Source organism: Equus przewalskii, chromosome 18 (genome assembly GCF_037783145.1).
Source record: "Equus przewalskii isolate Varuska chromosome 18, EquPr2, whole genome shotgun sequence".
NCBI classification, from domain to species: Eukaryota; Metazoa; Chordata; class Mammalia; order Perissodactyla; family Equidae; genus Equus; species Equus przewalskii.
In genome coordinates this window covers 19,456,919-19,484,358 of record NC_091848.1, presented here as the reverse complement: position 1 = coordinate 19,484,358, position 27,440 = coordinate 19,456,919, and the positions used below count along the sequence as shown (strand labels likewise).

Below are 27,440 nucleotides of genomic sequence, written 5' to 3'. Positions count from 1 at the left end.
CTTGTTCCCAGCGACCACACTGGTCTGCCAAAATCCACTTCCCATTTTTAAACAGGAATCTGCCACAATATATTTTAGATTGATAGACACTGATATCTATCAACTATCAATGAATCAAAAAATGCCAGCTAAGAAATATTTTATGTAAACTGGACTTGCAAGTATTCCTCTCCTCGGTGCTGACACATCTTTGGGTAACTGGGCCTCGGCAGACCTGAAGAGGAAGATCTTTTGGTAATAAAAGGCGACCTCAGTTTCATTTCCTTTTGGGAATTGAACTCTGATTAGAAGCCCTGGGAAACTGGAGTGGAGCTGATTGTCCTACTACCGTGGGAGAAGTGAAATAGAAACAGATTTAAGGATGTTTAAACACATTAGGAATGATTTTCTCATGCATGACTAGCTTTGTTGCCAATTCAAGTAACATAACTAAATCATGGCTTTGGACTTTCTCAGAAAACCATGAAAAGAAGCTGAAAAATTACTTGGCAAATCACACACAAAAATTATGACTTATTCTGAAATAAATTCCTGACCCGATTCCCGTTTTCATGCCAAGAGCAGAACTTGAATATACCATGTCATAGCTATTGCTGTCTGAGGCAGACTTATATTGGCAAGATGAGGCCCACAGATAAGGACATGAACAATCCTAGTCCTATTATCTACGTCATGACTCCTACTGGTATTTTAACTTCATAATTAGGCTTCAGCAGTGTTTGTGTACACAATTCCTTTTTTATCTAAACAACTGTCTCAACACAAAGCGGAAACATTAATAATATTTTAATAATATTTAGACCCTACCAGGGGGATGTTTTTGGACTTTCATTTTAGAGCTGAGAGATTTCCCTGAAGATGATCTGAAATAAAAATGTTTGTTTTTTAAGAAAATTCGTATCCAAGCAATACTCAGTAAGGTCTGGTACAAATAATGTGACACTTAAATAATAATAAATATCTAAGTCAGAGATGTTTGCCCTGATTCTAGCTTAGAAAACAGTATTTATTGACTTTTTCTGATTATAAAGATAATACTTTTCTGTACAAAACATTTTTAGAAAACCATTCTTTATCATTTCACCCAGCAAAGTATAACAATTTGTGTATGTGTTTACATACACATATACATATGTTTAAGCTGGATTTATACTGTATATGGTCTTTTATAATCTAGCTTTCTTATATAACTATGCATTTTGAGAAATTTCCCTTGTCTTTACATTGTCCATAAAATGTGATTTTAACAAGTGCATGGTGTAGCAAAATATGTATACACTAACACACTCCCGAGGAACATGTAAGTTGTTTGAAACTTTTCAGCAAATTCTATGGGCATTCTGGGATGCAAATCTTTTTGTACATCTCTGATCCTTTTATTAGAATAACTTCTTGAAGAAAGAAATACAAGACAGAACTTCACAACTTTAAGGTTCTTGGATCATAATATCAAATTACTCTTCAGGGTGGTAGTAAGTATATGAGAGCACCTATTTCATTGAACATTTGCCTGTACTGAGAATTGTGCATTTAATTATTTTTCCCTACTGCACAAATGAAAAAAAATAATTTCATTGTTCTTTTAGTATTACTTACCATTTTGCGTTACTGGAAAGTTAGACATCTGCTAAAAATGCTTACTGGCCATTTCTATCAGCTTTTCTTTAGTGAATTGTCACCTTATGTACTTTGCAGTTATATTGATTTTTATTTTTCTTACTATTAGTGAGACCTCTTTCAATATAAAAGTTGTTAGGAATTTATCTACCATGTATGTTCCAATACATTTCTCTTAGTAATTTGCCTCTTAAGTTTTTCTGATGTAATGAAATTTTTACTATTCACATAGTCAAACCTATCATAGAAATAAAAATAGAAATCATAGAAATCTATCATTTCGTCTTTTGATTCTTTTGATAAGAGTTTCTTTCCTATACTTGCTTTTGCTATAGTTTCTTCTTTTGCTTAAAATGGCCTTATTAACTCCAAGATCAAATAGATGTTTACCTACATTTTCTTTTATGGTTTCATTTTTAAAATATTTAACTGTTCAATCCATTTGGATTATGTATGGGATGTGACAATTACTGAATTTAACTTTTTCCAAATATCCAATTTACTATGTAGCTTTTATCATATACTAAATTGTTATGCATATTAGGTCTTTTTAATATTCTTTCTGTTTGTGGTCTGTTTTGCACAAGTACTGCATTGTTGTGCCTATTGCTTTAGAATAAATTTGACATTTAGACAGCTGGGTAGGCCAAGTCTCCCTTTATTATTACTCTCTTTTCTCAATATGTCTTGAATGTTTTCCTCCTGTTTGTTATCCACATTAAATTAAAGATAATTTTTTACGGTACAGAAATAATCTCATACAGCTCTTCAAAAGTATGAGTAAGGTTTTGAAAAGGTCTTCAAGAAATATTGCTAGGTAAAAAAAAAAAGACAAAATACCGTGTATAGTAAACTACCTTTGATGTTAAAAATGAACAGAAATTGCATTTACTTGAAAATGCGAAGGATTTCTCTGGAAGGACACATCAGAAACAGTTCTTAGTTTCAGGGTTGGAGGACAGGGGTGGGTGGGAGATTGACTTTTCACTAAACATCCTTTTGCAGTTTTGAATTTTATAACATGCACTTGTATTATTACCTATCGAACAAATTAAAAATTTTCAGTGATCAAACGGCAGCCCTGTAGGTAGGTTTTAAATTATCGTGAGGTTTACACACTGAGAGAATTGAAGCTGCGAGGATAAAGTACTTGTCCGAAATCACATGGTGAGGAAATGGTGCAGCTAGGACTCCGCCACCAGCACCGAGCGCTCCTCCTTGCTCAAGGAGGGGAGAAAACAGAGAACCCACAAGCAAGCTTAGTCCAGGGAGTACTTTTTTTTTTTTTTTTTACCACTTCCTAGTTTTTGTTTAAGTCTTCTTGAACATAAGATTTTTAGTTTGATTATCATTCAGTTTCCAAATGTAGCTGTATCTTTAAAAAGTAGTTGAGGATAGGAAGCTACTTTGGGGAGGAGTAAAAGTTGTAAAGACCCCGGGTAAAGAAGGTAAAGGGCTGAGAGAATGGAGGAACCCAATATAACCTATATGAAAAATTGTGTAATGCCCTGACTGTTACTGTGAGGTGGGGTGTAATGGTGTTGTATAGGATGTGTCACCTTCCGGCACAAATGGAGGAGGACCTCTTTTCAGTTGGGCACCAAGTAGGAAGAGTGTCCCAAGAGGACTTTAGCGCTTCCTATCTTAATACCAGGGGAGAGAACGGAGCCCCCATACAGAACACTGAGGAACTGAGCATCCCACTGAGATTAGAGGGACGAGGCTGACAATTTACAGATTTAATTGGGAGGAAAGCAATGCTTTTCATAGCAGTAGATTTTATTACTCTGAAGTCTGTCCTTTGGCTTTTGATGTCAGATAAAACTGGGTTACACTTCAGCCCCAAAACTTACTGTTTGACTTTAGATAAGAGACTCGTTCTTGGGTAGCTCTGGGGCAAGGCAACATCACCGAGTCTTAGCTTTTTCATCTGTCAAGTACTTATTATAATACCTTCAACATTCATTCATTCAACAAATTGTGTAGTAGGCACTGTTCAAGTCACTGGTGACACAGTGCTGAATAAGAAAAACATGTCCTTCCCTTCATGGAGTTTGTGTTTACTAGGGGAGAACTAAATGAAATAAAAACAATGCAGTGTTTTCTAGGACACTTAGCACAGTAAACTCTGAATAAATGAGATTATTCATATTACATTTATTATGAAATTATATAGGTATACTATAATGTTACAAATTATTTTAACAAGTACCTAAGCAAAGTTCAAGTCTGAGTTTGAAAGATCTTGACACAAGCCCTAGTGGAGTAGTAGCCACATGGCACCCATGGAGGTAGACCAAGATAGAATCAGAACTCAGTCTCTTAATCTCACCAGCAAAGGAGTTTCTTTGGTCCTTAGCAAAGAGATATTCAACCTCAGAACCAACCTACTATTCTTTGTTAGCTGTGTCCTATATGTTATCAGCTGTATCTGTTTCTTATTATACTGCAAGTTTCAGTTCTTTGCAATGAATTCTTCTATCACTTTTGCAAAGTATTAAGTTAAAGAACACTTTTAATATGGCTCTGTCTAGATGCCTAGATCAGGAGAATACAATTCTGTTCTCCAAGTGGAAAAATGAAAGCAGAATTCTCTCTTAATGCAGCTACATGTTTCCCCTATGGGTAGAAAATTCCAGTTTGATGGGCTTAAGAAAATGTACCTCTTTAAAACAAATTATGACCTTACTCTGACCTTTATTATTCATTTAACATTTATTGAACAAGTCTTCAAATTGCTCAGAAAAGAAGAGGGGAAAGGTGAGGCAGTAGATGAAGTTTATTCTGATTTTTCAAAAGCTTTTTGATTTGATCCCTCAAGGGTTTGTGAGGAGAAATTGATAACCCAGTGGTGAAGTATGAAGCAAGACTTTTATCACTGAATATTAAAAATCATTGAAAACTATACTGGGAATGCATTGAGTTCTCTGCTTAAATGAGAAAATGGTGTTTTTAAAGACAGTGTAAAGGAGGGTAAATTTTCCTAGATTAGTTATAGAATTACGACATCACTATCAAATAGTCCAAGTACACAACATAATAGTAGAGATAATAGAAATTCAATGATGATATTTCAGAAGTTCAGAATAGCGGATCACAAACAGAAATAATCCTTTTCTTTTCTTTTTTAGCAAAAAGCTTTTGGCTGTTCGTTTCCATTTAAGAAGCTTAGACATATGGCATTACCCATTGCTCGGCAGGCATTTTCCTAATTGGAAAACACGTGCACCTTTCTTTTAGATTCGTCGGGATACTCTGGAGAAAACATTTTACCATCCATGAACCTTCACGTCTGTTCCTCTTTATCTGTTTCAAAAGTTCTGTGTTAACAAACCCAGTTGCATTTGTGTGACAAATTCACTATTTCTAGCTTGGTTGAGTGTTTTGATCAAGGATGGGGAAGGGAAAACTCCCTAGAATAGGAGATAATGCTTTTAAAATCTTCACTGTATCCATTTTGAAGGGATAATGCACAGCGAGGTCAAAGAACTAGAGTGTCTACGTTTGTGAAGGATGCATTGGAAATAAGCATATCTTTTTCAGAGATCTCCCACTCCCTCTCTTACCAGCTAGAAATGGATTCCAAAGGACATTGTTCTATCACAGCTAAGTGCTTTGGGGTTTGGGGGAAAGGCTCTACTGAGACAGGCTTATCGCTGACCAATAGCCTCTTCCCCTCATCTCCCAGCAACCTCTGGGGAAGGACATAGGTAGGATGAGATGGTCCAGTGTTGGATTAAGGGACATTTTGGGAGGTGGTAACCCAGTACATTCTGGCTTCTAACCTCCTACCATTGCCCTCCAGGAGAACTGCATGCCAGGGAGCAGACGTTGTAGACCTGCTCTCTTAGTGTGACCACAGGAGAGATAATCCAGGTAGTTTGCTTCGAAGGAGCTTTTTGTAGTATAAGACATGAAGGTAAAAAATTAGAGATCCTACAGAACAAAGAAGATCTGTGACATTTCTTGCCCCCAAAACTGACATTATTTGCTCAAGTTCAGTGTTTTTGTGATTAATGTACTAGTCTTTTGTACTCCTGTTGGCTATCAGCCCAACATATAGAACTTGAAGGTCCTAGTAACTCAGACTTGCGTTACATCTCCCTTTTAAATGCTCCAAAGCATATCACCTTATTTCTCCACCTGCCTCCTTCTTTCCCAATTAGGTAGTGCATATTTGTCTGTTGTGATGTAATTCTGGGCAACTGGGGCATAGAAAATAAGTAGTCTGAACAGATTGCTAAGAGAGATTGGCCATGCTGTGAGCAATATGTAAGATTTCTATCTGCGCATCTAGCCATCTCTGCAGTACTCCTCTGAGAGGCTCCAGGCAATGTAATAGAGCATGCACTTTGGGATCAGCCTACCTGGGTTTGAATCTTAACTCCACCTGGCAAGTGCCTATGTGGCTTTGGGCAAATATTTTTATAGCTTTGTGTTTCAGTTTCCTTTTCTGCGAAATGGGTTAATAATAATATCTACTTAGAAAAGTTATGATAATTGAATGAATTAATACATGAACAGCACTTGGAACAGTGTCTGGCCCATCGTAAGTGCTATAAGAGTTTCCTATCATTATTAGCAGTTCTGGAGTTCTTTACCAGCTCAAGCTTCACTGGTTCTATGCAACCCTTGAAATTGTATACAGAATTTAGTGTGGCTGCTCATATACACAATTTCTTGGCAGAGTGCTCATACTCTTCATCAAGATAATCTCTGAATAAAAAGGTTTAAGAATTACTGTGCCACACTATACAGGTCTTCCAACACTAAGGGTTAATTCCTATCACTACTAAAACTCTGTGAACCATTACTAATTTGGGTTCCTATGAATAACAATTAAATCTTCAACTAAAATAATCCTTAAGAATTTATTTACAGGGTGTCTGAAAGCTACTGGTTAGGTATGCTAAGTTTATTTTCTTCAACTTTCTTTGATATTATTTTTTATCCACACTTACAGGCAAAGGTTAGCTAGAACAATCAATGGGTCAAATTAATTAATCACAGAAAGCACACCACATTGAATATCCCCAAGATTTGAGTATTTTTCTGAGCCTTTGGGCTGTGCTGCATTAATGCAGTGACCCACTAGATGTCAATGTTTCCATGAGAATGAATAAAGGCAGTCCGTTGTCATCCTTGAAGCAAAGAATTAATTGATTGCTATAAAAAGTTAGATGAAATAAAATGTTCTCCTGCTCTTCAAACGAAGATAAGCTAATAACTTTGGACACAATTTCACTCCTCTGCATTCACCAAATGTCCAATTACATATCCTCTCTGCCTGGACCTTCAAAACAATATAAAATTGAATGAAGGCAATGAAAGAAGTCACAGGAGGATTTCCGGAGAGCACCGTCCAGCTCAGAAACAAAGCAATTCAATTCCTGTCTCCAAGATTTCTAAATGCACAGACTTAGTAAGTAATGTTCTCCCCGTGTCTCCCACTGTGGTCTTTTTCTTCTAGCATTATTTGAGACTTTCTTTTAAAAAAGTCTTTTTATGAAAACAATGTGTCAACCATCTTTTTTCAAGTAGGCTTGCTTAATTGGGACAAAGATGATCCTATTAGGATCATAAATCTGCATGGAACAGTTCTGTGTTTTCAGATGTTTTGTTTTTACATTTATTGAGCACACAATTTTAGATGATGTGCCTCAACCATTAGACACAGGTAATTTCTAATTAGAAACATTATAAGCAGGGAAACATAATAGATGAGATATAGCAAAATTACATAACCGGAAGTATCTAAATGAGTAACGAGAATGCTGAAAGGGTTAACTCAAAGAAAATACCAGCATAAGGGATTCCTAATATCCCTGCCCTGTGGTTTTATTCAGTTCCTGTCCGTTTCCATGGACAGAGAGCAAAGCAAATGTGAGTTCATAGCCTTCTGTTGCATGTGCAGTGAAACTTCCCCACTGTTCAATATCAACTGGGAATGTAAAGTCTACAGTGTATACTAAAGAATCAAACCTAGGAAGTTTGTCAAATCCATGCTTGAGTTAAAACAGAAAGATTGATTAGGGTGGAAGTGCTTTTCTAATCAAAACAGTAGGAAAAATACGTTCCAGGGATTCAGCCATCTCAGGTTATTTTCAGGGCTGACAACCATAGAAAGCAGATGGCCTCAGAGGCTGTGCTGGACACTGGTTCAGAAACACAACACAAGGTTAACAACGACATATGCTGTCACCCATGAGGCACCAGAGTTCCAAGAAATATGCGAATTTCAGGGCCTTCTCTGAAATAGTGTTTCCTTTGCACATTTTCTAAAAACTAATGTAATCAAGGTTTCAAAAGGCTCAGAGAAAGGAGCCATTTTCTTCCCTTGGAAGATCCACTGGAGAACTTCCACAGAATCCAGCCCCTTTGCTCTGTCTTCTACAGATTTCTCTTACAACATGTTGAAAGTAAATGTAGTTATTTGCAAATAATAGTTTATTATTTTTGATAAGACAATATTGCTGTGTAGTAGTCTAAACCTTTTAAGAAATGTAATTCTTTATTTTAAGAGCAATATAGACAAATTATTTATGTCAACCCAGGGTTGTATACATGAAAATATCCAGATTAACAGTTGTGGTGAGGCTTAGGGCTAGCAGTTGCTAGCAAGACTGTTTCCAAATATTTTCCCTTTCTCCCCTTGTAGCTTGTCACTGATAATTGGAATGATCCCCTAGACATTCACAAAAGAAATGCTTTTGCCGTCAGAAGATAAATCCACTCATCAAATTGCTATCATTAATGTCTTAGTGTGAACTATTTTTTGCCTCTTTCTAATGACACGGGAAAGATGGCAAAAAAGCAAGTGTGTAGGGTTCTTCCCGGAGAGGGTGGATCAGATGGATTGTTGGATGATGAGAGCCTGAGGAAAACCCTGGAAGTCTGGGGGTATGAGGTAAACAGAAACATCCAAAAACTAAGAAAGATGCCTGAAGAGTTAATAATAAAATCTCTGGATAACGTTTTTTATCTCCTCTTCAATTTTGCATTGGGAAGACCCTAAGAACAGAACATTAGTTCCTAAAAATTATGTAACTGATCTTACCTGAGAAGTGACATTTTCTAGTGGAAAAAGTAGGATAACAGGGAAGAGGTAATTAGTGGAGCTGTTGGTATGATGGTACATTGCATTTAGTAAATCATTTGACCTCCAGACCTCCATGCTAGGGATGCTGGAAAAGACTTTAGTACCCCTTTTCCTCTTTTTGCCAGCTGGGCATCCCATATACAGGTGCAGCATGATCACAGGTTTAGAGGTAGACACATGGTTTTCAAGAATTACTTTACCATTTATGTGCTATGTTAACCTTGAGAATTTCCCTTAACCTTTCTAAGCTTCATTTTTCTCTTCCTTAAAGTGGAAAACACATCATAATCTGCCCAAACAAGTCATAGGGTGGTTTTAAGTTTAAAATGACAACTAAGTGTAAATGGGTTTTGTGAACTGTGAGGAGTGTTACACAATCTCTTGAGTATCATTATTTATATAAATAGTGTCATTATGTCTTTTTAAGGTCCTTTGGGTTGTGAAAACTGATGTAATTGCAGGTGAAAATACATCTGGTATGAACTAGGCTGGAAAGTGCGGAAATGTGTGTAACAAGGTTAGAAAAAAGTTATTCCTCTGAGAAAGGAAAAAAGGAAAGAAATTCTCTGGGATTTTATTGGACTCCTGACAATGGCACGAACTTCACAATGTGATGTTAATAGATTTGAGGGGATGGAGTGAGGGTGCCAGAGTTGTGACAATATTCTTCTGGTGTTTTCTTTGGAGAAGAAAGAGATAGGCAATTTTTTAAAAGCATATCCTAAATGCTGACTTAGCTTGTGACCCTTTCAAAACATTTGTAATCACTCATTTTGATGGCCTTTCTTATGTGACTAAATCTTATGAGTTATTTTTATTAAGATCTTGCAAGGTTGCCAGATAACTAATTGTGGTGGAAAACAGCCAAGGACCAGGGCCCAGAGTGGTACGCAGTGTGGACTCTCTCCAGCCTACCAGTTATCAGCTTTCCTAATCCAATGATCTCCTTTTAAATTTGGACACACATATTTCTGTATATTCTTTTATATGTTTTATGTCTGTGCTGTGTATCTGTTCGTAATTTGCTTGTCTCTCATTGATTTTCATCTCCTGCTAGACACAGTCTGTATCTTTATTATCTTTGAGAGCACCTGTAGGGTCTGATGTAAATTTAGAGACATGCGTCTTGCTCTGATATGTATCCTTTCAGCTGCAGGCAAAGGAAGCTGGGTGCTAGATTTAACTGAGCTTCTTACAAAATTTAAGGATTTCATACTTAACTTTATCTTTACAAATTTGGATCCTTATCCTCTCATGATAACCAAAAGGAAGAGGGGAAACTTAGCTTATTCCTTCACATTAATTCATTCATCAAACATTATCAAGTGCATATTTCATGCAAGGCTCTGTCAGAGGCTGGACTTACCCAACAAATGAAAGGAGAATTCTTGCCTAGAAGAACAGCAGCACAAGGATTTCAGAGAAAGCAATTCAGAGGAGAATTTTAACTGAATGAGGCCTCGGGAAGGGAGACCCCAGCTGCTGAGCTTTAAGATTCAGATGTATTTGTGCCTCACTTATTTCTTTTATTCTGACCCTCTTTCAAAGAAGACATCCCAGAGAAGTTCCACTTTGTCCTCGCACTTGGTTTTCCCATGGTGAAACTCATTATTAACAGCAAAACACTTGAGATTATTGTATATCTTAGGTATCTCCTTACCCCCGAACCTGGCTTTCCCAAAGACTCTTCAGATGGTAGGATACAGGAGCATCCTTTGGCCAGCAAGTAAGGAAGCACTAGGAGACAGGACTTCATCATCAAAGAATGCTCAGGGTGATTAAGGGATTTGGAAATTTCATAAAGAAGATAAAGGAGAAGAGTAAATGAGGACAGGGGAAGGCGTGGCAGGTATAAAAGTTCTCAATACCATGTGTAGACAGACTCAGGTGAAGTAAAGCAGAGGTCAGAGGTGAAGGATAGATGGCAGTCATTAACCTAAATCTTAGGCACTAAGATGTTTTCTCGCTAGTGTGGAAAGGCAAGTAAGCTTTTCGTCACCTTTCTTCCCTTCTTAACTTTCCCCTAATCCTCCAAGTCCCTCTGCCAGTGATAGCTGAAAGTAATTCTTGGCTAAGAGTGGTATGTGAAGGTAAAACATTGAGGGTTTGATACTTACACTTAAAAATCTTAAGCGATGGTGTCTCAACATACGGCACAACTCATCTAGAAGGCACTAATTGCTGGTTATTTAGGTGGTGTGTTCTCAACATGCCCTTTAAGTGGTCCAAAGTGATGGCAGACATAATGGTAGAGGTGTTCCTTTTGTTTGCACATGTGGTTGAACTGGTTTGTTGGTCCAAATGCTAATACTATTCTGTTGACTCTGTCTGACGGCTTTGCCTCAGGGTGGGCACTGATTGCATACTAATTAGGGCACTGTTATCACATTAATTATACTATTAGATTCAGATTAGGCTATTTTACATAGATAGATAGATAGATAGACAGAAATCCTCAATGGCAGACCAAAGGGGAGAAGATCTGGAATTCGTGTGAGGCAAATGAGACCTTTATATACAGAGGAGAAAAGGTCAGGGCACGGAACGACTAATCTCACGAAAGGAAGAAACTCTATGTGAATAAATATACCAATACATGTAGAAGCAAATTTATTACAATATCCTTTAAAAGAGGAAATTATTGGCAATCACATAAATACTTCTCCATAAAAATAATGTATATCTACATTGTAATCTTTAATGGATACTATTTCATTTTAAGGTTTTACATAGTCTAATTTTTTTCCTTAGAATAAATTCCTAGAAGGAAAATTTCTGTGTCAAAAGATATACACATATTGATTGATTCAATATATTTTGCAATCTGCAAGCCAGAAATGTTTTAAAACATTTAAATTAATCGAGTGATTAATGTTTTAAAAATTTACACTGCTACCAGCAGAGTATGTAAGTTTCTATTTCTTCACCTCTTGGATATAGGTATTATCTTTTTCTTCTCCACTCTAATAGGGAAATTTTGCATTTTCTTGTCTTTATAATTTTTATTTCTCTGATTATTAATGGCTCTGAGCATTTAAAATGTTTACTAGCCATTTTAATTTCTTTTTTACTGGTTACTTCTTTACATACTAAGGCCATTTTGGGGGGGTACTTTTTTCTCTTTTTCGTATTCACTTTAAGAACCATTTATGTAGTCAGATCAAATATGTTGCAAATACTTTCCCCAGTTTATATTTGCATTTAATTGATGATTTCCTTTGTTGTTATATGGGATGTTGTTCTAATTTTTAGGTAATTGCATTTATCAGCTTTCACTTTTGGTTTCTGTTTTTGGTGTCATGACTAGAACGACTTTCTCTATCACGATGTCATTTAAAATAAAGTTATATTCTCCTACTATCAGTATGGCTTATATATTTTTCATGCATATTTCTATAATCTTGATGGAATTTATTATGGTAAAATGCGGGAATTTAACTTTTCCCCCCAAGTAGTTAGCTAGTTTTCCAAATGCCACTTATTGGGGTACATCCTTTATCACGTTCTAAATTTTTCCACATGCTTCTGTTTCAGATTTGTCTGTTCTTACAGTTAGTACCACATTGTCCAAATATTATTTTTCTAAACTATATTAATACCTGATAGATATTACCCTCACCCACCACCCATTTTTGTGTTTGTACTTTTAATTTATCTAATTATAGGAAGAAATAATATGTTAAAAAAACCAATAAAAAGGCCTTAGCATTAGAGAACTATCTCTTGCAAGAAGGAGAAGCAAGAGTATGAAAGATTTTTTGGATGATTCCAAAGGGGATAAAGATTGTCTGGCAGAGGAATCCAATTCTGATTCAACTTCAGACTCCCTAGACTCTGTTGATCCAGTTAATCCTGTAACAACTGCCACTTCAACAGATTTGCAAAGGAATTTGATAGCCTACATAGAACTGCCTTGTAATACCCAGGACCAAAATAACTACTGACCAACCAGACATTCAATTAAAATAGGCAACATTCATACAAATGATGCACACTCAGGCATAAGGTACTCAAACCATATATTTCATGACCAACCAGTGGTAATGACTATTTCTGTCTGAAAAAGCAGTGTATCTCCATTAGATACCAGGTGGTGCCCAATGTGTGAGGAGGCCCAGGCCTGCACTTGGAGATTCACTGTTGTTACCCTTACTATTTGTTCACAATGAAACTGTGGCACAAGTAGGAGAGATAAACTTTAAAAAAATTTCTAAATCCTAACTCCACCAGGAGTTTGAGGAACTAAAGTCACCTACTCCATTCTACTGCACTTTACTCTTCCCTAATCCCCAAAGGTGAGCATATTTATTGCTTGCTATGGGTCCACCTTTTCATAACCTTATCACTAAATAAAATCCTAATATAGATAATATAGTGTAATTTTAGTTATAAAATGCTATTCTTATGAGTTTTCAATATAAAATGAATTAATGAGATTGATTCTTCTAAAATAACTATCTCCACTACCTTAGATTAATAGATATAATCTGATTTCCTACAAGAGCTGAAAGCCCCATTAGGCTATCTCTAACAGGTTGGTTATTCAGCCTCTATGTGATTATTTTCAGAGTTGGGAAACTCACACTTTTCTAAGGCAGCCCATTCTGCTCCTTATTTTTATCAGGTTAAAATTTTTATCCCTACACCTTCTGCTGTTCTGTCCTCTGGAGCCCCGCAGCACACATTTACCCTCTCTTTAAAAGTCAGCTCTTTAAATGTTTGAAGAAAGTAAGTGCCTGGAGGATCTCCAAGCTAATCATTCTTATTCCTGCAACTGCTCCTCCCGTGATGCTCTTCTCAGAACTTTCCTGGGTCCTTCTCTGGTTTACCAGAATCGGGGGCTCCAAACCAAATGCAAATTCTAAGGCAGAGTCAATCAACATAGAGTCAAAAAGATGAATCATTTAAAAAAATCGAATATATTTCTCTTTGTATTCCCATGGCCTAGCACAGAGCTCAACATGTGTGTAGTAGGTACTTATTAAAGATGTGAAGGCATAAATGAATCGATGAACTCTTTTGATCCTTTTCATAACCGTTTTAACAAAATAGATTGTGTCTTCTTACCAGAACAAAGTTCTTTTGCACATATGTCCATATTCCTTGATGTGTGTGGGAAAGGCATGCTAGGGCAGGTTAAATAAATTTTAACCGGCTTAAAATTTGCTTAGGTAGCTTCAAGAGTGACACAAATTTGATGTTATTTTTGCTTTGTTTATGGTTTCAGGACCCAGAGCAAAGGATTGGTTTATGGCAGCCCTACGTATCTCATGAAGGCACATTTCATGCAGAAAGTTCTCGCAATGTCTTGGTGCACAGACACCAGTCTTTTTAAAGTGCTGGTGCTGGAGGATGTGCGTCTCTTTGTTTAATGACCTGGCCATTTGTTTCTCAGCTGCAGGTTGCTTTTGTTAGTGTTTCTGCCACTGCCAGAGGCATTGTTGTTGAACCCGGCATCCGTTAGTGCACTTTCTCCCAGACTGAACGCTAATTTAGTCTGTGTAGTGAAAGAAGGCCTGCTGGCTCTTTCCACTTCTGATTTTATTTCTGCCCCAAACTGTCACTGTAATGAGGCCATTTTTTACTTTTTTTCCCCAAATGATTTCTTTTTCTTAGTTATTTTTTTTCCCCTTGGAATCCAACCTTGCGCATCTGTGCTTGAGTTTTATTAGGGATGCTGTCTATTAATATTTCATGGCTTCTCCAATTCTCCTCTGCTGTCGTCCCATCTTCCTGCCTCACTTTCTTGGTCTAGTTTTTGTACAAGCTTTAATTTGTTCATAATTGAGAATTGGATCTGTACCTTATACTCTCTCACAACTACCTGAGTTGTGTATTGGGGGCTATTCTAGTGTGGAATGGGACGCTTCCTTAGGAAGTGAGGAAGAATTAGCTGCAATATAAAGGAACAAGCGATCGTCTCGAAATTTCTATATGGATAAGTTTAGGGGTGATAATCTTGTTGAAAGGATTGGAGGAAGAGTACAGCTGGGGTGTTGTGTTGAGGTTGTGTTTGCATATAAAGCAAACTTTCTACTTAGGTTGTATCTACTAATTATTGAGGGGAGGCGGTGATAAAGATTATTGTGGCAACTAAAGCCGCCTTAGCTAGCCCTCTGCTCCACCACTCTGTGCCTTCATTTCCGATAGTAAATGATCTGGGAGAGAGCCCCCTGGACTACCTGGAATCTTCCTTCCATTTATTCCTTCTCTAGGATCTGCTTCCCCCTAGTTTTGTGACAAGGCTGGTATGGACAAAGGTGGCTCAACAATGGAAATTCTAGTTTCTGCTTTGGCTCCAGACTTGCAAGAGCCAAGCTGCCTCCCGCAATTCCCTCAGCTCAACTTTATACCACTTGGTCCTTCTGGGGTGCTCGTGGCTTGTAGCATGATGAAAGGGAAGTCATATTGGCTCAAAAGTTGACACGTGTTGGGAGTCAGGCTAAGGTACCTATAAGTAATGAGAACCTGGGCCAGTAATTTGGCATCTCTGAGCCTCAGGTACCTTCACCTGGGAAATGGAGATAATAAAGCTACCCTTTAATTTATGGATGAGTGGAAACATTGAACCAGATATTGTGTGCTGAAGTTCTCTTTGTTTTAGTAAGTGTTGAACAAACACTATTCCTCCTCTCCCCTCAAGGAAACAGTGAAAATGATGTAACAATCTGAGAAATATAGAGTTTTCTCCACTTTCTAGTTGCATTTAATTCAGCTCCATTTAACACAGTCTGTGGGTTGACAAAGCCATTGGAAGGGTGGAGTATGGAGGGGGTCTACACTGACTGATGGTGGTTCCTTGGCATTAATTTGGCATAAAGGGCTGTACTGACTGTACTTGTACTGTGGTCAAAATTCAGTGCAAACGTTTTATAATAATAGAAACAACAATCTGTAAGAAAACTGCTTCTTAGAAAGTGAATCTTCTGGTAGAGTTTTGCGTGGTATGTATGCATGTATGCATTGTGCCCATTCAAGGGACAATCATTTATTTCTTTCTAACAAAATGATGGGGGGTGTGTGTGTTTCTTTGTTTTTGTCAACGTGAAAGACCTATGACCCCGTACTTCACAGGCACGCACAGACATAATGATATGCGAGCACGCGCTGATACTATAGGCTACATTCGGGCATATCACTACTCTAAAGAGGGAGCAGGACCTTAGCAAGATGGCCTTTCCTTAAGTCTGAATGTCTGGTTTCGGATCCTATCTCCACCACTAATATGCTATCTGGCCTGATAAAATCACCTTCCTGGGTTCACTTTCGTGGCCATAAAGTTAGAGATTTTTAATTTTTTAAATATCCATCTCATAGAGTTTGGGGTAGACTTCACAGAATCGGAAATAGGAAACTTCCTGCCAAAGCCCACAAGGTCACTCATTAGTGTCTTATCACACAGACTGAAATAAAGAAAAAAGATCCCCAAAACCAGTGTATTAATTTTAACACATCTTAATTGAACCCTAATACCCTCATTTTGTGAGTCAGCTGAAATCTTTTAGTATTGCACTGACCCCTAAAAGGAGACAGTCTCGTACAATTATATGAAAAGTGAGTTTTTAAGTAGAAGGGAAAACATCATTCTAAGGTTATTTTTCTTTTTCCTTCTGTAAATAGGATTAATCTATTCTGCAGAAGAAGCACTTTCAACCTTGTCAAAATGGGACTTTGAGTTTTTGATTAAAGAGTAAAAGAGTAGATTGGTGAACTTGAACTCAGAATCGTGATATATTAATCATAGATGGCATTTACTAGAGTATGTGTGGGAAAGAGTAATTTTACATATGCATTAAGTGATTTTAAAATAAACATCCATGTGAATGAATTTACTTTTTCTCCAAAATACAGGTTTATTAGATTGAGAAAGATTTGCATTTATTTGATTTGAGGAAGATTTGTATTATTTTTACTATGTACCAAGTTCAGTGTTTTCCTTTTGCTCAAAATGTGTGAAAGAACCCTGAGTTCTCATCATGAGTATGTGCAGGTGGCAGTGGAACTCGGATGCAGGATAGATTCACTGATCTGTAAGGCCTGTGTCCAGGTTAGAGAAGCACTGAATGAAAAGATGGTTGTGAGGAGCCTCCTCACAAGAGGAGAGGGACAAAGCTGTAGTTGTGTTCAAGAGGGGATGTCGCATGGCAGAGAGATCTGTCAAACACGTTGCTGAGAGCACTTTTAACAATTCTGCCAATTGGTCCCTAGTTGGTTGTTTTTACAGAACTGTGTGTACATCAGTGATGTTTACTCGAGAGCATCTTATGTTTCAGCTAATTGGGGGTCAGGTCTGGAAGAGGGGCTATAATGCTGCCAGCATGAGGGCCTCTGTGGGGAAAATATTTAGAAAACACAAAAGAGTGGCACTAAAGGAGAAATGGAGGAAAATTACACAACTTTGCATGCACTTTCTAGAAGACTACATTATAACAACGAAGCACATGACTAAAGATGCTTTGAGTTCTAGAGCGTAAACACTGTGGAAAGATAGGATCTGATCCTCCATAATACACAGCACTAGGATTTGCACAACCTCACATCATCACCACTATTATACAGTAAATGGCTAGATCCATAAATCAGGATTTTATTAGAGCATAAACATGCCCTGGGAGAAAGTCATAGTCTCTTAAATGAGGCAGCTCTGAGGTGAGTGCTGTTTGTGGTGCACTAACTATGGAGTTAGAAAAGTTACACCAACCTCCCAAAGGTGACAATATTTTGGAATACATAAAATGGCGCTAGGTAAACGATAGCTTCTTTTTTCTGATTGGCACCTGAGCTAACATCTGTGGCCAATGTTCTTTCTTTTTCTTCTTTTCCTTCTCCTCAAAGCCTCCCAGTAGATAGTTGTATATTCTAGTTGTAGGTCCTTCTGTTTGTGCTATGTGGGACGCCGCCTCAGCATGGCCTGTGAGCAGTGCCATGTCTGTGCCCAGGATCTGAACCAGCGAAATCTTGGGCCTTTGAAGTGGAGCGCACGAACTTAACCACTTGGCACAGGGCAGGCCCCTAGGATTGCTTCTTTAACCAACAATATTTTATTAAGGATCAAATTAACTAGTATGTATCAAAAAGCTCCATACGCAGTAAATATAAATATGATCTATTATTATTGTAGGTGAATTTGAGTCGCCGTGCCACCATGCCCCACAAAATTAGAATCTGAACGTGGTAATGCATCTCTCCAAAGCTTCTAATTAATTTCCATAATGTGGATTACTTATAATGCACTCTAAAACAGCTGGGTAGGATCTGACTCATCCAATTTCCTCCAAGCATTAAATATTCTATGTAAAAATACAAAATACTGCTCTAGGTTCCCCTGGGCTTGCCTTTCAATCTTCACACCATTAACATACCATTATTCAGACAGTTTGATTAAGTCAGATATGAGACTGACACAAGGTAGAGTTAAATCCAATTTCTCTTGATTCCACACAAACTGATGGATATTGCAGCCCCTGGCCAAATGTCTCTGAATTCCAGGTGGTGTTCGTTTCATTAAGCAGTCTTGCCTTGCTAGCGTGCTTCCTCTTTTAGGGTGGGACTGAAAAAATACACTGATATCTTTATCTAAAGCACATCTGCATGTCTGGTAGAGTGCACTACAATGCAACGGATGCAGCCATGGGTGTCTGGCATGTGGAGTAGAATAGTTAAACAGTTAAATAGTAATAGTAAATAGTGAAGCCTGGGAGCAGGAAGATATGAAAAAGCATAGGTAATAATAGCCTAGCCAACTTTGGTTGAATATTTACTGTGTGTACAGCACTATCCTACCCCCTGCATATCTTATCATCACTCACAAGAATCCCAAGAGGTAAGCATTATTATTATTTCTATTTTACACATGGGAAACATGAGGCTAGCTTGTTTAAATGATTTTCCCATGGCTAAATTGCAAGGTGGGTGCAGCACACAGATTATCCGATTGCAGACCCATGCCCTTAATTATCCTCTGTTTCAGGTTTTTGTCTCTGGCCTTTAGACATTTGAATGTTTGATCCATTTCTCTAATAATCTGGTTAAGCATCTCTTCTCCGTATGTCTGTCTCATCTAGTTCTCTAGACAGAGAAAAGAAATCCAGCCATTAATCCACCATTTCCTGTTATAAAGAGCCCGCTAGGGCATTAACCAAAAGCAAAGTAAAACACAACTAAACAAAACAAAATATCAGGCTGGAAATTTTAGCCTTGAACCATTGATCAAAGCCGACACATTCTGTGCTTTAATATACTTTTGTTTTATCCTGAAGGTCCTTCTTCCAAGAGAAGCTTCATGAGGATATTTATAGACAAGCAATTTTAAACAAATGAAAAAGTAAGAGATAAGGTTTTCTACGCAGAAAGCATATTTTTTAGGATAGCCTTCTCTCTTTAATACATGAAATTCAATTTGGATCTTGAATTATATCTGATATAATTTGCATTTAAAATGCTTGAAAGTAATTAACTTAAATAACCCTTGAATATGAAGCAATATGATATAAGGTTTAAAATCACGGAGTCAGGCAATCTGGATTCAAATCCCCGATTTGTTACTATTTCCGTGGCCTTGGGCAATTCACTGAACCTGTCTACGTCTTTGTTTCCCCCTCTGTAAAAACAAAATAATTATTTATCTTCTTCAAAACTTTGGAACAATAAGTCAAACAATATTTGTAAAGATCTAAGCACAGTTCTCGAATTGTAGTAAGTAATCAATAAATAAATGCCGTTATTATAAAGTCTATGGCGCCTGGGAGATGCTAGGCTAATGAGAAGACATGAGTATCATACTCTCATAGGTATTAGCTGTTGCTATGAGTTTGAGTTTGTTTCTTCATGGATTATGCATAAAGTGAAAAGAACAGAGAGGTGAGGATGAAATATTTAAGAGGGAAGAATGAGGAGCAAACAGCCCATGAGGAAGATTAAGGGATGGCTGGAGAAATAGAAAGAAAACCGGAATCTTAGGAAAGAGGGAGTGTATTACTCAAGGTTTTCCAGAGAAATAGAACCAATAGGATATAGAGATAGATATAAGAGATTTATTATAGAATTGGCTCGTGTGATTATGGAGGCCGAGAAGTCCCATGATCTGCTGTCTGCAAGCTGAAGAATCAGGAATCTGGTGACGCGCAATTCAGTCTGAGTTCAAAAACCTGACAACTAGGGGAGCCAATGATATTAATCTGATTCCAAAGGCCTGAGAATCTGGAGGCCAATGGGGTAAATCCCAGCTTGAATCCAAAAGCCTGAAAACCAGGAATGCCCATGTCCAAGGGCAGGAGGAGAGGGGTGTCCCAGTTTAGTCAAAAAGAACAGATTAGCCCCTCTTCCACCTTTTTGTTCCATTCACGCCCTCAGTGGATTCGATCATGCCCACCCCACACTGAAGAGGTGATCTTCTTTACTCAATCTATTAATTTAAATGCTAATCTCTTCTAAAAACACTCTTATGGACACACCCAGAAATAATCTTCTATCAGCTATCTGGTCATCTCTTAACCCAGTCAAGCTGATGCATAAAATTAGCATCAGGAGTCCACTCCTTGTCAATTTGGCACCCAAATACATCTGTTAAATCATAGTAAATCTCCAAATAAAGACAATAAGGGGTCATAATTTCATCTAACATGATACAACTATCCTGCATACAGCTGAAAATACACTAATCCCTTCCTCAGAAGAAAAGGTAAAGTCCTTGAGTGATGTTTACTTGTGTTCTTATATCTCATAACTTAAATACTATGGTATAAAATTAACAATACTTAAATATTGATATAAAGTCTATATATCTTATGTTACATGACAAGGGAATAAGAGAGGAAAGAAAACAAAGATATTTGCTTTATATATAAAGCAAAGATATATGGCTATATTTATGTATATATTTATACAAATGTATTCATAACAAAATAAGGAGGAAATATCATGACAATTATAGTCCTCATTTCTGTAACTGGTTGCATGATCATATCTGGTATTTATAACTATCTTTTTCTGCTACCTATCTTGTGTCTCCTCCACCTTCACCAAGCATCTTAGCTCGTCGTGGCTCTTTACCTGGTGGAGTGCCCCACACCTTCATTCCTGAAGGGTCTGAGCCATTAGTAGGTCTGCCTGGTTTGGGTCGTTTTATGTTTTCCGTTGACCTTAATCACAGGGCATGGTAATACTAAGAGGCACCCTAAAGGATCTCCTGTATTCTAGACATGCTCTTCTTTACCCCTATTGTGGAGTAGAGTCCAATTTCCCCTTGGCAGTCGGGATCAATCACCCCAGCCAACATCATGACTCCCTTCTCTGCCTGTTGATTCAGAGGCGTGAAAAGCCCAAAGTGGCTGGGTGGCAGTCTCAACTTCCAATTCAATGGAATCATTTTTGTGTCTCCTGGTGGAAGCAGTTCTCCCTCTGGGATTAAGCCCTCTAGGCCAGCAGAGCATAAAGTCACAGGAACGGGAAGCAAAAATTTGGCTAGTGGATCACCAGGGGTAATAGTGAGTGGTGCCACTCTCACGTCTACCCCTTAATTCCTGGACCTGTGAATCCTGGCTATGGGAGAAAGAGCACCATACATCCAATGCTGATTCAGAGCATATACAGCCTTCTGGAGAACATTGCTTCAGCCCTGCAAGGAGTTGCCACCTAGCTGGCGCTGTAACTGTCTTCAAAAGGCTGTTTCACCATCCTGTCAAGCGAGCTGCTTCAAGATAATGGAGATCATGGTAAGACCAGTGAATTCCATGAGCATGGGCCCCTTGCTGCATTTCTTTTGCTGCAAAATGAGTTAATTGATCACAAGCAATGCTGTGTGGAATGGATGTTATGGCCAACTTGCAAATTTTAGTCTGGGTATAAGTAATATTCCAAATGTGAATGACAAGTGAAGTTGTATTGCTTGAGAAGGAAGAGTGTTGGTAGCTAAAGGAATCAAAGGCGAGGTTTTTTGTTGTTGTTACTGTTAGTTGGTTTTGTTTTTCAGATAGGAAAAATGCATATGTTGAACAGCAGAGGACCAGTACTATAGGAGAGTGGTTTAAAATATAAAGGAGAAACTGGGTTGTAATCCCTTGAAAGAACTGAAGAGCTGGAGTACAGAGCCCAGGCTCATTCCCACATTTCTTTATTGTTATTCTACAAGTACAAGTATTTACTTCATGTCAGGCACCAAAACCAGTACTGGAGACATGGTAACAAACCAGACACATGCGATTCTTATCTTCAGAGTTTTCACTTTACAATTTGATTTTATTCTAAGTCCAATGAGAAGAAGTCACTGAAGGATTTAAAGCAGAGAAATTATTTGGTTTGTTATACAGCATTGTTGCAGCAATGGCTCATTAATACACAGGAACAGAGTAACATGTTAAAATACACCATGGGGAAGCAATCGGAAACACACAAAAATGGTTCTGGGTGGAGCTCATGGTGTAGTAGGGAGAGAACCCATCTCCTTTGCCCTAGTTCTTCCCTCTGCTTGGACCTCCTTTCCCCTGATATTTGCAAGGCTGGATCCTTGTTGTGATCCATTTAGTAGCTTAAATTTCACTCTTTCAGAGAAGCCTTTCTTAATTTCCCAATCTGAAATAGCTACCAAGTTGCTCACTATCACCCAATTTTAGCTCTTTGTATAGAATTTGTCTAGCCTTATATTTTATTGTCTTTCTTGATTGGAATCTCAGTTCCGTGACAGCAGAGCTATTGTGTGAATTCACCACTGTGTCCCTGCATGTGGAACAGGGCCTGACACATCAAGTTAGGGGCCTGATGAAAGGATATTACAAATAAATGTGTAAAAGCATAATATAACGTAGCTGCTGAAACAAAGACATGCACCAAATGCTATGACAACACAGAATAAGAAAATCTACAGAGACTAAGTATCATCTGTGGATCAACAGACAAGGATCCCAGCAGACGTTCTATCTTAAAGAAACTAGGGCTCACCACACAGATAGGAAGTAGTAGAGATGGGATTTGAACTCAAGTTGAAGTGGGTCCAGATTTGACACTCTTTACGCCCCTCCGTATTGCTTTTCCTTCCTTCCATGGACAGGACAGTTTTTATTCACTTCCTAGACAAAAGGAACATACTCCTGTAGTTACTAACATGGAAGAGAGTTTAATGTGATCAGGTTCTGGAGTAAGACAGACCCTGACTCAGCTGCCTAGCAGCTGACTGACCTAAATCAACTTAGTTAATCTTTCTGTGCCTTTCATTTCTATAGAGTCACAGTAAGGATTAAATGAGATAAAAGATATCAAGTGTTTAGCACAGACCCTGACCTACAGAAAACAATTCATAAATGTTGGCTATTTTTATCATAATAGTCTCATTAACACAGTACTATTGTTGTGACTCATTAGACTTTAAGAAAGAAGTTCTACTTCTAAGAAAAGAGACCAGGCTAACGTATCTAGGTTCTTCTGTCACTGTTATAGCAACCTTGGAACTTGAAGGCAGCAGAATCTGCAAATCGCTTGCCTGAGATCTTAAAGATCTGATTTGCATTACATCAAAACACATGCCATTTGCAACGAGTGTGTCAGTGATTGAGTGAGATGCTCAGACTAAGTATTACAAGAACCAAGAGGGGGGAAAGAATACCATGAACCTCACCAGGGTCTCTCCAGGCTGTGCGTAGCAGGAGCAAAGTCACGGAAGAGGCAAGACAGAAGTTTTATTTACAGTGTGGTAAGTAGAGAGGTTTGACTAGAACGGAGGGACCGTGCTGGAGAGCTAACGTTAGAGAGGCAGAGCTCAGACAAAGACCTAGAAGGTAGGATCCAGGGGTGAAAACATTATCTTGTCAGAAACTGAATATACCTGTAATCGCTTTACCTGCTTTGAAGAGTTTTCTTTCAAGGAAAGTAGCATCATTCTGCAACCAGAAATTAAATGTAATATTTTTCTTAGCTCTGTTTAAGTATATTTTGTAAAAATGCTATTTAAAATATATTATCCTCCTCCTCATCAACACAGTGTTGTGTTACCAAACCAGGTCCTGTTGCTCCTCTCCCATTCTTGCTTCAGTGAGCTCTCTTTATCTTCTAAACCCTATAGACTTCACCTTAGAAGCATTTCAAAGGCTTCAATTTATTATTTTTTTCTCTAAGAATCTTGCTTCCTGTCCATATGTGTCAGGAGAAATCCATAACTATGTTAAGTGCAGTATTGTTTGTAACCTCAAAAAATAGAAAGATAACCTTAATGTCCATCAGTAAGGACATTAAGATAAATAAATTGTAGTAGGGTTATGTAACAGAAAGCTATTCAATAATAAAATTAAACTAAATTTAAATGTTTTAAAAAACAAAGCTGAATTTTAAAAAGCAGCGTACTAATGATGTCTAGAGTATAACAGCATTTGTATAAATTTAAAAATTCACACAAAACGATGATATGTATTTACGGAGATGTGTATATTTAATAAAAGCATTAAAATATGGATTGAGAAGACATGGATCGAATTCAGGGCAATAGTTGAGTCTGGGAAGGGACTGTGGGATTGAAATTGGGGAAGAGAGCAAAGAGGGCTTCAATGTTAACTATAAAGCTTTGTTTCTTTTATAAAATAAATTAAGCAAAAGAAATGGCAAAACATGAACAGTTACTCCCCCAGGAAGGGTTTACATGTGGGTTGTTATATTTCTCTCTATAGTTTTCTGTATATTTTCATCTTATCAAGAACAAAAATTAAAAAATTATTATTAACCACCTTCATGGTGGTCAAAATGTACAAACTTCTAGTTACCAGATAAACAAATTCCGGGGATGTAATGTACAGCATGACTAACAACACTGTATTCTATATCTGAAAGTTAGAGAGTAGATCTTAAATGTTTTCATCACAAGAAAAGAAATTTGTAACCATGTGCAGTGATGGGTGTTAATTAAACTTATTGTGGTAATAATTTCACAATATATACATACATCAAATCATTATGTTGTACACTTAAAACTAATACAGTGTGACATATCAATTGTATCTCAATAAGAAGAAAAGATAAAAATGATCATTAAGGAATAGATTGGAATGTTGATTCACACTTTCTACCTTCCTGGGCGAATCTCAACCCCTCGTCAATGGACTTTATATTCTGAAAGATTTTGTTCAACAGTTACATTTACTTAGGATAATTTATTTCCTCACTTTTCTTTTAAAAAGTGTAGATGCCAATGAGAGCTTATTATCGGTCTGAGATAAACATTCATGGAGGTACAGGACGCAGTAACTGTAGTTTTGCCCAGATGTGTGTTTGCATTGAACGTTGTGAAGTTGGCCGAAGGGACTGGTAGGGGAGCCCGGGTGACTGTCCTGCTCCTCATCTCCAGGGGGCGCTGCTGCTCTCTGCTCTTCACTGACCAGTTGAGGACTCTTGTGAAGGGATTATAAGATTCATTTTTTCATAAATTCATCTATATTCAAGTTGAATGTTATTATCTTGACCGTGCTATGCAATAAATTTTAGAGTTTATTGGGGGATGTGTGAGAATTTATGCTGATAGCTATAGTCAAGGATTCAAAACTTAATTAAGGATATGTAAGGATATATCTTTAGATATAAAATATAGCATATCAGGAGATATTATATACTATAATTTATCCACCGAGTGGAGGAATCATGAAATTTCTGGGATCCTACCTTGGGAATGCCAAAGGTGTGATATAACTCCAGCCAAAGCAAAAAACCTTGACATTTTAGTTAGCCCATGCAGTCTCATCATAGGTAAATGCAAGATTACTATTTCAATTTTTGAAATATTTAAAGTAAATTGAATATTTCCATTAATACCTTTGTGAGCTCCTAAGTAGGGACAGATAGGTTGGGAACAACTACTCTCATAGGAATCTAATTAATGTTTTTTGAATTAATGAAACAAATTTTTGTCTCTAGTAAAGTTCAATCACTTCACAGGTATGACTATTTCTTCATTTAGTCCAAATTTAGGGCTTCAATAGAAAAGCAATAAGTCACAAAAATACAAATTTTGGCATGAGAAAATAGAATATGGAGCACATGAAGATGTACCATTTACATGAAAGAAAGACAGGCAGTGACATGTGTCTGGAGTTTGACAACTCATTAGTAGATAAGGTCTGAATTCAGGGAAAGTATTGAAATCATCATAGTAAAACTCCGAAGGAAGACCAAGAAAGCTGAGGACATAATTTTCCACAGGAATTCTAAACTGAATAAAGGAAACCATTACTTATTTATATTTGCAAGTCACCCTAACTTATCCATTATTCCCATCTCTGGCACACACTTGGCAATGCACGAGATGCCTGCCAATAATACTGGCTGAGGGGAGAGAATATTCATGCTAGAGCTGAAATGCTGTGCCAGATTTCAGAGGTAGTTTTAGGTCACCAGTCCCAAGCCAAATATCCCCACTTTAGAAAGACTGCTTAGTGCACGGAATGGGAGAATGGGGGAAGGGGATGGCCCGGCCTCCAAACTCAATCAGGCCTCCTCCAGTAGTCATCACTTCAGTTAGATTTCTTTCTGAGCGACTCTAGAAGGCTCTGCCTGCTAATGACAACTCATTTAGCAGAATGACAGTTGTTTGATGCTGACAGGGAATGAAGTAAGCTTTGCCTGATGCATGCTATACCCTCTTTTAACAGTCTTGCTGCAAGAAGATCTTTACTATAATGAGCATTAGAATTAAGCGTGAGCTATTAATCAAGGAAAATCTCTCACTACCAAATAATACCCTGAAAAAGTGTGAGAGAGAAGAAGAAAACTCTAAGAAATAGCATGGTGCTTTACTCTGGTCTAGGAGGTGAATTGATTGCTCCCAGTTTCAAATCTATGGGTATCCATGCAGTAGGGGTTTTTGGGCTACAGATGCATCAGCATAAATCCTTATTTGCATTCATTTAAGAATTCATAGGACAGTTGTCATAGGGAATATGGCTCTTTTAGGCTGTCCATCTGTGTGCAAGCACACTGTTACACACAATAGCGTTTGTATGATTTAGAATTTAGGTAGCAGTAAGTCTGGATTCTGAAAAGCTTTGTGTAAGCTTTAATAAAAATGCATACGTGGATGCTATAATACCATGTTGACTACCACATTTGATTGATTTTCTTTGATGAGATTTTGGAGACTAGTTTGATTTACTTTTTTTTTTTAACCCATCAAAACAGGACTGAGGATGAAAGGATAGCAATTACTGACATTTCTGCTGCTCTGCTAGGCTCATTAAAGTGATTTGATCGTAAACAGAACTCTATTTTGTTTAGCTGCTTGAAAGATAACTATTACTAGGCTTTTACAAAATGTTAAAAGAAAAATTGTTATTCAAATTTTATATTTCAGGGAAGAGAGATTTGTTCAAGAATTTACATTTTAGTGAAAAAAATGCTTCTATTTTAGACCTCAGATTCCTTTTTGTAGCAATGCACAGTTGGCTACATGAGTATAAACAAATGTGAAACCACATACTGAGAGACACTACATTAAGAAAGCGAAATAAATTCAATACGCTCTGAGAAAATATCATTCTCTGCCTCTCTCTGAAGGAAAGGATAATATGTTTCCTTCAGCCAGAGTCCAGCTGGCATAAAAAGACCTAGAATGCATCTTTGGGCTGTTTGTTACTCCTCTTGCTTTGAGCCCTCATTCATAAACCTGAGATTGGTAGGTATTTTTACTGTCTTACACTGCCTGATTCTTATTTACTCTAGAACAAGGTATTTTTTAATATATTTAAAACCAATGATT

At 37.5% G+C, this 27,440-nt stretch overlaps 2 long non-coding RNA genes across 3 annotated transcripts in view; one reads left to right on the top strand and one right to left on the bottom strand.

Moving 5' to 3' along the window:
- The first annotated feature begins 6,748 nt into the window (after window positions 1–6,748).
- The window catches only part of LOC139076995 (uncharacterized), a 77,741-nt gene continuing 57,049 nt past the window's right edge, over window positions 6,749–27,440 (top strand). The window contains exon 1 of one of the 2 annotated variants that reach the window (XR_011529098.1): window positions 6,749–7,039. This is a non-coding gene — a long non-coding RNA (uncharacterized lncRNA). Of the gene's footprint in view, window positions 7,040–23,133; window positions 23,400–27,440 lie in introns of those variants that run through there. The other variant, XR_011529099.1, reaches the window with a different exon arrangement.
- On the bottom strand, window positions 21,806–23,117 carry LOC139076996 (uncharacterized). The gene is made up of 2 exons (XR_011529100.1): window positions 22,652–23,117; window positions 21,806–21,980 (listed from the first exon to the last, which is right to left on the bottom strand). It is a non-coding gene; the product is annotated as an uncharacterized lncRNA (long non-coding RNA).